Source organism: Nematolebias whitei, chromosome 12, assembly GCF_014905685.2.
Source record: "Nematolebias whitei isolate Nwh7 chromosome 12, NemWhi1, whole genome shotgun sequence".
Classification (NCBI taxonomy): Eukaryota; Metazoa; Chordata; class Actinopteri; order Cyprinodontiformes; family Rivulidae; genus Nematolebias; species Nematolebias whitei.
In genome coordinates this window covers 24,572,350-24,582,363 of record NC_056509.1, presented here as the reverse complement: position 1 = coordinate 24,582,363, position 10,014 = coordinate 24,572,350, and the positions used below count along the sequence as shown (strand labels likewise).

Genomic DNA, 10,014 nt, shown 5'->3' with positions numbered 1-10,014 from the left:
CCTCAGACTGACGAAGCCTCTTGGATGAGGGGCGAAACGTTTCTTTTTTAACAAAAAAACGAAGTCCAGATGACATGATTCAACCTTTTTTGTTGTTATATACCTGGATGACTGAGAAAACAAACTTTGTGTTCTCCCCGTTTTAATTTCATCTTGATAAAATTTCATTGTTTTTGGTCTCCGAGCTGGAAATGTCCCCAGAATTCACTTAAGAAATCTGGTCACCTTAACAAATAAGTCATTTAAATCAAAGCTACTACTAGCTCTGAATGCTAACAACAGTAGTAGCATCAAGGCTAAAATTACAGTCAACAATAAACAAAGAAATGCAGGAACCGTGTTAGAAAGCCAGACTCCAGCACTGCAACACAGTGGATGGATGACCGTGTGACAGACAGATAACTACACAACACCAAGCAAGTTTTCTTACCGTAAATTCGCTAAAATTACAGCCGTAAACAAACGGACCGATCAGCGGGAGGTACTTCCTGTAGGAACAGAGCGCAAGAGTGGACCTTAATTCAGCTCATTTGCGCATGCGCAACCGTCCAGGCGATGAACAACGTAGGGCGCCATCTTGGAACGGTCGCCCTCTCTTGTATCAGGGGTCGCATCCTTTTTTTTTTTTTATTCAAAACCGCATTTATATGAATTTATTTGACTTCTTTTTTTTTTCTTCAAAAACTTTATTTATACCAGTTCACAATACAAAGTTGAAAACAAAGTTCAGAACAAACAAAGTCCATGTTCAAAGTTCAGAACAATAATCATTCATTCAACCTTTATTTAGACAGATTAATCCCCATTGAGCCTCGAGGACTCATTTAAAAGAGAGATCTGATTTCAACAAAGCATGATGACAACAACAGACAACAGCAACAACAACAGACAATTATAACAGAGGCATACAGATTTTTTTTTTTTTTTTTTTTACAAATTAAAACAAGATGGCAAAAAAGTAGCAAAAACAGCTAGATTATAAGGTGAATGTAGAAAACTAAAAACAGGAACATGTCTGCATTGGTCCTTGCCAGGAGTCCAACAAATTCTTAAAGCCACTTAGAGAGGTCAAGGTTGAGAGCTTCAAATCTTTTTGTAAGATATTCCAGGAAACAGGAGCAGAGTAGGAGAAGGCCCTTTTGCCAAGTTCAGTCCTCACTGAGGGAACACTGCAGGTAATAATGTCCTGAGAGCGCACGCTGTAGCTGCACTCACGCAGAGACGTGTAGGAGGAGATGTATGAAGGCAGCAGACCAAGAAGGGATTTAAAGATGAAAATGTACCAGTGAGAGAGTCTGTGTGAAGTTAATGATGTCCAGTTATCCAGTTTATACAGGGTGCAGTGGTGGGTACGGTAGTTACAGCCAGTTATGAATCTTAGTGCACCGTGATAGACAGCATCCAACATCTGCAGGGTTCTTGTAGGAGCGTTCATGTAAATAATGTCACCGTAGTCAATGGAGGGAAGGAAGGTCACAGATACAAGGCGTTTCCTAGCGTTCAGAGTTGGACAGGATCTGTTTCTGAAAAAGAAACCCAGTTTAACTTTCAGTTTCTTTACTAGGTTTTCCACATGGAGCTTAAAAGAGAGATGCGAGTCGACCAAGATACTCAAATATTTATAGGAATCAACAAACTCAATCAGGACACCATTTGAGGATAAAATTGGAGGAAGAACTGCTGGGACCGACTTCCTGTTTGAAAAAAAGCATTCCTTTGGTTTTATCGGCATTTAAGACAAGTTTGATTCAAAACTTAACATAGCAAAAACTTGGTAAGCAGAATAAAACAAAGATTAAATAGTATAAAAAAAATACTTGGTATATATTCTGTGCAAAGGGAAAATGGTGATGATGGAAAAATACTGTTAAACCATGACTATAATCATCTTAAGAAGTTATTAACAGCTGCACAGAAAAATAACAGGTGATCAGTTGTTTCAGTATCACTGTCACAGGATGTGCACATGTTATCACCTATATTAAAGCGTTTTCTCAGTAATTCCTTAAATGGATAAATGTCAGTCATAATTTTAAAGTGTGTTTCTTTTGCTTTAGGTGCAATGGGAAATGTTGAATACATAGATCTTATTGTAGTGAGCGATTGTTTATCAAATTTATTTGGGATATTATTCTTATTTTGTAGCCCAGGAAATAAATGGTTGGTTAAACACTTCCTTATAAAAGAGTTATTACATTTTTTTTATCTAAAAATTGGACCCCATGGATCAGTAAGGAGGGTAATTGTGGTTGTATAGTTTAGTGGGTCATGTTTTTGATCAAAAATATAATTTCTTTAGGAAGCGCATTAAGTAAACATAAAATCTCCAAGATGGGGGCTTGAAATATGTTAAGATATTCACAACAAACATCATCAAATAGGACAAAATATTTCATGAGGTTTTTAACAAATGTAATAAAAAAATTGTATAATCTGCTCCTCATCCCCCTTTTCCTTTAGATTATCGAAATAGTTTTATAAGATTGGTCAGCTGCTCTAACATAGACCACTACATCAGGGCTTGGCAGTCTCAGTGCAGAACAATATTTGATAATATCGATAGAGAAAGCAACATTATTGAATGAAATGCCTTGTGACTACAACTTTCCTTCCTTCCACTGACTATGGTGACATTATTTACATGAACGCTCCTACAAGAACTCTGCAGATGTTGGATGCTGTCTATCATGGTGCACTAAGATACATAACTGGCTGTAACTACCGTACCCACCACTACACCCTGTATAAACTGGATAACTGGTCATCATTAACTTCACACAGACTCTCTCACTGGTACATTTTCATCTTTAAATCACTTCTTGGTCTGTTGCCTTCATACATCTCCTCCTACATGTCTCTGCGTGAGTGCAGCTACAGCGTGCGCTCTCAGGACATTATTACCTGCAGTGTTCCCTCAGTGCGGACTGAACTTGGCAAAAGGGCCTTCTCCTACTCCGCTCCTGTTTCCTGGAATATCTTGCAAAAAGATATGAAGTTCTCGACCTTGACCTCTCTAAGTGGTTTCAAACATCTATTAAGTTCCTGGGAAAAACCAATGCAGACATGTTCCTGCTTTTAGTTTTCTACATTGCCTTACAACCTAGCTGTTTGTTCTTTTTTTTTTTTGTTACATTTTCTTTTAAATACCATTTTATTTACTTTATTTATTTAATTACAAGCTGTATAACAAAATGAACAGTGAATATGGTATGGGATGGCATAAAGTTTATTCATTAAAAAAAAAAATCCATAACAATATAAAAAAATACAAGAGATTTAAAATGAAAGGCAGCAGAAAGAAGAAAAAATCCTATTGTATCTGCCCCTTTTATCAAACAATTAGTTCAATCATAATAGTTTTCAAGTAACAAAACAAAATGAATAACTCTTTATAATTTTTCTAATTCTAATACAAAAAACACACTAAGCTATTTCTTTTTTTTTTTTTTTAACAATTCAGCTTTGATCTTTTTCTTAAATGTACACAATGTACACAGCTTCTACCCTGAGGCTGTTAGACTCATGAATCTCTAACCAGAATAATCACTGTGAAAATCACATCGTGTTGCTGCTGATCTGTTTTACTGTTGATGTGTTCATGCGTGCACATCTGCTCACACAGACTCATGTTCATATTTGTGCTGATGTTCAATGTTTTTATGTTATGAGTGCTTAGTGTATATTTAGATTATGTTTTTCTTAGTTCATATCTTAGATGTTATTACTGTTTTTCTTATACATTTTATTGTTGGATGTAACTGGGACCCTGTGTACATAATTTCGCTCCACCACATGTACCACATGAGGTGCGAATGACAATAAAGAATCTCTGACTCTGACTCTGACTCTGATTGACTTGGCATTTTTCACATCACTCTCTAGACCATTCCACAATCCAACTCCTTGGATTGAGGTAGACCTTCCCTTCAGACTAGTTCTGAATTTTGGTTTGACAAATATTTCTATCCCCTTAAGATTATAACAACTTTGTCTTTTAACAAAATTTCTTTGGATATTTAATGGTAATGTGTTATTTTGAGCCCTATACATAACTGATAAAATACTGTAATCTACTAGATCATGGAATTTCAATAACTTCAGTTGATAAAATAATGTGTTTGATGGGTGACTGTAATGCTTTCTGGTGATAATTCTTACAGCTCTTTTCTGTAAAATAAAAATAGGCGTTGTAAATGTTTTACACGCTTTCCCCCAAACATCAATGCAATAGATTAAATGTGGAACAATGATTGTGTTATACAACATGTACAGAGCTTTATCATTTAATAATTCCCTGACTTTGTATAGTACTGCAATAGATTTAGATGTTTTTGTTCTTACAGAATCTATGTGATTTTTCCATGTTAGCTGTTCATCAATGATTACACCCAAAAATTTCATCTCATTAACTCTACAAATCTCAACACCCTCAATTTTAAATGGATCATCAACAGTTCTCTTTTTGTTACTAAATATCATGTATTTAGTTTTATCTAAATTTAATGATAATTTATTAAGTTTAAACCAAGTTTGTATTTTATCAAATTCTGTCTTCATTAATTCCAACATCCATTTTATATCTTTACCCAAACAAAAAAATGTGGTGTCATCTGCAAAAAGGACACATTTGAGGAGTCCTGATACATTCACTAAGTCATTCGCATATAAAATAAATAACTTTGTTCCAAGTACAGAGCCTTGAGGAACTCCACACGTGATATTTCACTTTTACTGATGCAGAGAAACTCATCCATGCTTTTGTCTCCTCCAGGCTCGACTACTGCAACTCCCTGTTTACTGGAATACCCGGCAAAAACCTTCAGAAGCTTCAATATATTCAAAACAGTGCAGCCAGGATTTTATTGAGAGCTCGTAAATTTGAACATATTACACCCATTCTCCATAACCTCCATTGGCTTCCTGTCACTTACAGAATTCAGTACAAAATTGCTCTCATCACCCATCAGTGTTTATACGGAAATTCACCAGATTATCTGAAGGACCTTCTTGCTCCATATTCATCCACCCGGTCCCTACGATCACAGAACAGTCATCTCCTCCACCTTCCACGAACTAAATTAAGAACCATGGGAGATCGGGCATTCTGTGTGGCTGCCCCCCACCTCTGGAACTCCCTCCCTGAATATCTGAGAGCTCCACAATCATTGACTGACTTTAAAAAAGACTTAAAGACTTTTCTTTTTAAGCAAGCCTATTCTGCCTCCACATGATTGTATCATTGATTTTAGTTGATTGTATCATTGATTTTAGTTGATTTTATCACAGATTTTAGTTGATTTTATCACTGATTTTAGTTGATTTTATCATTGATTTTAGTTGCACTCTGTAGCACTTTGAGATTTTTGTTAATGAAAAGTGCGTTACAAATTAAATTCATTATTATTATTATTATTATATTGCAGAGGTCAGATCTTACACCATTTATTTGTACAAACTGTTTCCTATCTTTTAAATAGCTAGATACCCAGTGTAATGCTGGTCCTCTTATACCATATTTATTCAATATTTCAAGGAGAATAGTGTGGTCAATAGTATCAAATGCTTTTTTTAAATCAACAAAAATACCAACACAATATTGTTTTTGATCAACAGCAGTAGTTATTTGTTCTATTATTTCCATGAGAGCCATTGATGTAGAGTTTTTTGCTCTAAACCCATACTGACTGCTACTTAGAATGTTTTGTTTAGTAATAAATTTATCTAATCTGGTCACAAATAGTTTTTCTAGAATTTTTGAGAACTGTGGTAATAAGGATATTGGTCTATAATTATTGAACACACATTTATCACCATTTTTAAAGAGAGGAACTATCTTAGCTACTTTCATATTGTCTGGAAATATTCCTTTTGAAAATGATAAATTACAAATATATGTAAACGGCTCGATAACATAACTCATTATGTCCTTTACAAACATCATATCCATGTCCACCCAGTCTTTTGATCTCTTATCTGTAAGATTTTTTACTACATTCATTATTTCTTCTTTGTCAGTTCCATTAAGAAAAATACTGTTGTCACAACCTATAACTGAATGGTTCACATTATTGTCTACTTTTGGTATTTTAGCTGCAAGACTTGGTCCAACGTTAACAAAATAATCATTAAATCCATTTACAATTTCATTTTCATCATGGATTTCATTGTCATCCTTCAAAAAATATTGTGAAATACCTGTTTTTGCTTTATGAATTTTCAGAACACTATTTATTACTCGCCATGTAGCTTTCATATCACCATTACTTTTATTTAATAAATCACTATAATATTCCTTCTTGTGTTTCCTTATAATCCCTACTAATTTATTTTTATACTTCTTATATTTCTCTTGGGCCTCTTGTGTTCTCAATTTCAAGAAACATGTATACAAATTTTTTTTTTTTTTTTCAAGCATTTCTCAACCCTTTCGTCATCCATGGTTGGTCAACAACACTTCTCTTTGTATAATTATTTTGCACACAATTCTTTTCATACAGAGCTCCTAAAATATTCATAAACTCATCATATGACCTGTTTACATCATCAACATACACGTCTTTCCAGCTTTGTTTATGCAAATCATCTTTTAATTTGTCCATTGCTTTTTTTGATGTGTTTATTGTTTTTTTTCTTAATTGTAATTTCTTTTGTAATGCTTTGATCACTTTTATAAATTGTGAAAACTGGTAAGTGATCACTCAAATCACTCATTAAAATACCTCCCATCACATCCCCATTTGTTACATTTGTGAAAATATTATTGATTATTGTAGCACTATGAGTTGTAATTCTTGTTGGTTTTGATATTAACGGATAAAGATTTAAACTATACAATGAATTTGTAAATGTACTGATGTTATTTGAATCTTTTTATTTCCCAGGTCAATATTAAAGTCTCCACACAAAAAAAATACTTTTATTAAAACTCTTGTCCAATAGTTGTACGATTTTATCAGTGAATATTTCTATATTTGATCCTGGAGATCGATATACACAACTTATTAATATGTTTTTATCATTCTTGTTTATTATTTCTATTGTTATTATTTCCATGATATTATCAACAACTATTGACATTTCATTAATTAATTTACATTTTATTTCTTTTTTAACAAATAGAGCCACTCCACCACCTCTTTTGTTGCTTCTGTTCACATGATATAATTCATACCCTTCCATGTGAACATTAGTTGTGTTTTCATCGTTGAGCCATGTCTCTGACAGTGCTATTATTACAATGTTATTACAATTATTACATTATTATTCATTATAATAAATATACAATATACTTTCTTGCAGTTGCTCAGATGTCAGGCTTCTTTGCCCAAGCCTTCACTAGTGGGCAATTCTCATAATTTGTCAGTAAACAAGCAACAGTGTACAGTTGGGTGATAATCCCAAAAACACCTAGGGTAATTTCAGAGTCAAATAACTTGTGCCCTTTGACCCTGCAAATTAGGCATTTCACATGCACCCTAAGGCGTGCTATGGCCTGGGTCTAACTTTTCCTGCAGACATGTCTGCAGATGTATCTGAGACCTCACAGAGATAAATGCTGGCCTGTAAACCTTGAAGGGTACAAGCCTCTGTCCAACATGACAGCAATCCCAGGTTTTAAGAAGGTGAGGAGACCAGATTCACGTGTGATCTGCTTGTCACTTTTCATTAATTCAACCGTTATTTAGACAGATAAGTCACATTGAGCCTAGAAAACTCATTTACAAGTGAGATCTGTTTAGACAGACAAAAGTCGTGAAACTGGATACATGTACGAATTGGAGGCGATAAAATTCCTATCAGACTTTTTTTTCCTGCCTGAGAAGAAAAAACTCTGATACTGAACACCTCGCACAAACAAGCACATAGTGACGTAGACATTCTGCAGAGGGGGGACGACGAGAGCGGTGAGCATGTCCATAGATGTTCTCGAGGGCACTGTGAGAGTTCAGATAAGGATGGGATAATCAGACAGCGTACTCCGGTGAGATCCGTAAACATTCTCGAGGTATGTCGGGGAATGGCCAAAAATAATGACTATGAGAATCCAAGAGTCCTGAAATGATGACACAATGTTTATTCAGCTGGTTTCATCTGGTTATCAGTTGTAAATTCCTCAGGGAGGGGGTGGTGAGCATCAGATCACATGTTCTCCAGGCGAATTCAGATAAGCTGGCCTTCAAGGCCAGCCAGGGGAGCCAAATTCAGATAAACACACAGTTGATTTGGGGACAGGCAGAACTTAATGACATCTACCTTGAGTCTGTGTTGGTCCAAACGGTTCCGAAATGTCCAAATTACATGGCCACACCGATGGAACGTGACTGAGTAAAATCCCCAAGATCTGATCCATTCTGCCCAAAGCATTTGAGTCTGGGTAGGAAGAGGCACGAACCAAGTCGTCATAAAGGCAAGCAGCGTGATTGGGTCCAAATTTGCTGCTGACGACTTCCTTGATTGTTGATAAAACCAGCCACCAGCCAAATCCAAAAAGCAGGGACCAGTTATCCTAAATCCAATTAAATATGCATCCTTAAAATCCACAAATGGCAGCAGAGATAGACACATCATCAAGTTTTCAAGTTGATGAGATATCCAGCTGTGTGCGTGCCAAAAGGTCATTGATGGACCCTGCATACAGTCCTGAGATGAATGTCACTGCCCCATGTGGCGCAATCCCAATCAACCCCTTCAGAGTGCAGTATTGCATATAAGATGAAAACACCTCACTCTGGAGAGGGGAAGATGGACACTGACACCTCAGCTCAGTGCAATCAAAGATGACTGTAGTGTCAGGGTAGTCCATGTCTGCAGGTAGATTTTTACGTATCTGGTCTTCAGGTATCTAGATCTTAATTGAGCAGAGTACTGTAAATAAAAAAGTTTATGTGATGATCTGGCTGACCATGGACTGATGGACACCGTACCGTTCAGCAAGGTCCCATTGTTTGGATCCAAGGGCAAGGTAATTTAAGAACAGGAAGAACTCATCAATGGGCTGCAGGGTATGGGTTGAGGGAGTGGAGTGAATGAGAGTTCCTCTCTGTCCTTGGTGAACACTGACCATGGATGGCAGAGTCGGCTCAATCATGGCCCAGAAACACATCAGGAGGTCATATGACGCAAACCTGAAAAAACCCCAAAAAAACGTGTTTATATTTACCTACACAACGTAATAAAAAAAACAACAACAATAAACCCAAGAATTGTTTGAGAGTTATGCTTGAAAAGAAATAGTTTATATTTCAGGAAATTAAATGTTTAAGTGAAACAGTTCTGGTGTCACAATAAAGGAAACTGCAGAAAATATTTCAGAGGTGTAACAGCACTGAAAATGCATGTTAAAATCTGATTTTTTTTTTTTTAAACAGTCTTTTTGCTGATTTTTGTTTTTTAGACAAAGAGAACAGAACAAAGGAACACAGAACATCCTCTCCCACACCAGACCAGTCACACACACACACAAATAAATCACACAGGTATTGACAAGTTCTCAACAAATGACACAAAGGACTGCCATAAAACTCTTTTGCATAAAATTCATGGAAGAGATGCTTAAAATAATTTAATACTCTGTATAACACAAACGTACATCAACACACACATAAGACTTACCTTGTGAAGAATCTAATGTCCTTGTCAGATGCAGCAAAACGTTGAATCGCTGCCTCAACGTCAGGCTCTCAACTTGTTCCCGTAGCCGGTGGATTTCCTCCCAGAGAGCATTATTTTCCTACAAATCCCAGTGTGAGCTTTAATGGCTACGTCTTCCCTGCAGATAGCCATGATCCACTGTCACCTTGACTCTGCATCAGCAGGAAAATGGAAAAAACTAAGCTCTCTATTCCAAAAAAGTTTATTCTGGTCCTCTGGACATTCAAAAACAAGAAAACAAAAAACAAAGCAAAAAAAATGTAGAAGCGTTTCGTCTCTCATCCGAGAGACTTCCTCAGTCTGAGGTGCTGTTTTCAGCTCAGTCTCTTAAATAGCACCTTCTCAGAGTGGATCAACCAGTTT

The 10,014-nt window shown here is 36.0% G+C and overlaps 1 long non-coding RNA gene across 3 annotated transcripts in view; it reads right to left on the bottom strand.

Annotated features, from left to right (window-relative positions):
- The window catches only part of LOC119418465, a 30,778-nt gene that overhangs the window by 10,724 nt on the left and 10,040 nt on the right, over positions 1-10,014 (bottom strand). The window contains exon 1 of one of the 3 annotated variants that reach the window (XR_005187193.1): positions 431-499. The exons of 1 other annotated variant lie outside the window; for it this stretch is intronic. This is a non-coding gene — a long non-coding RNA (uncharacterized LOC119418465). Of the gene's footprint in view, positions 1-430; positions 500-10,014 lie in introns of those variants that run through there. One more of the 3 variants, XR_005187194.1, reaches the window with a different exon arrangement.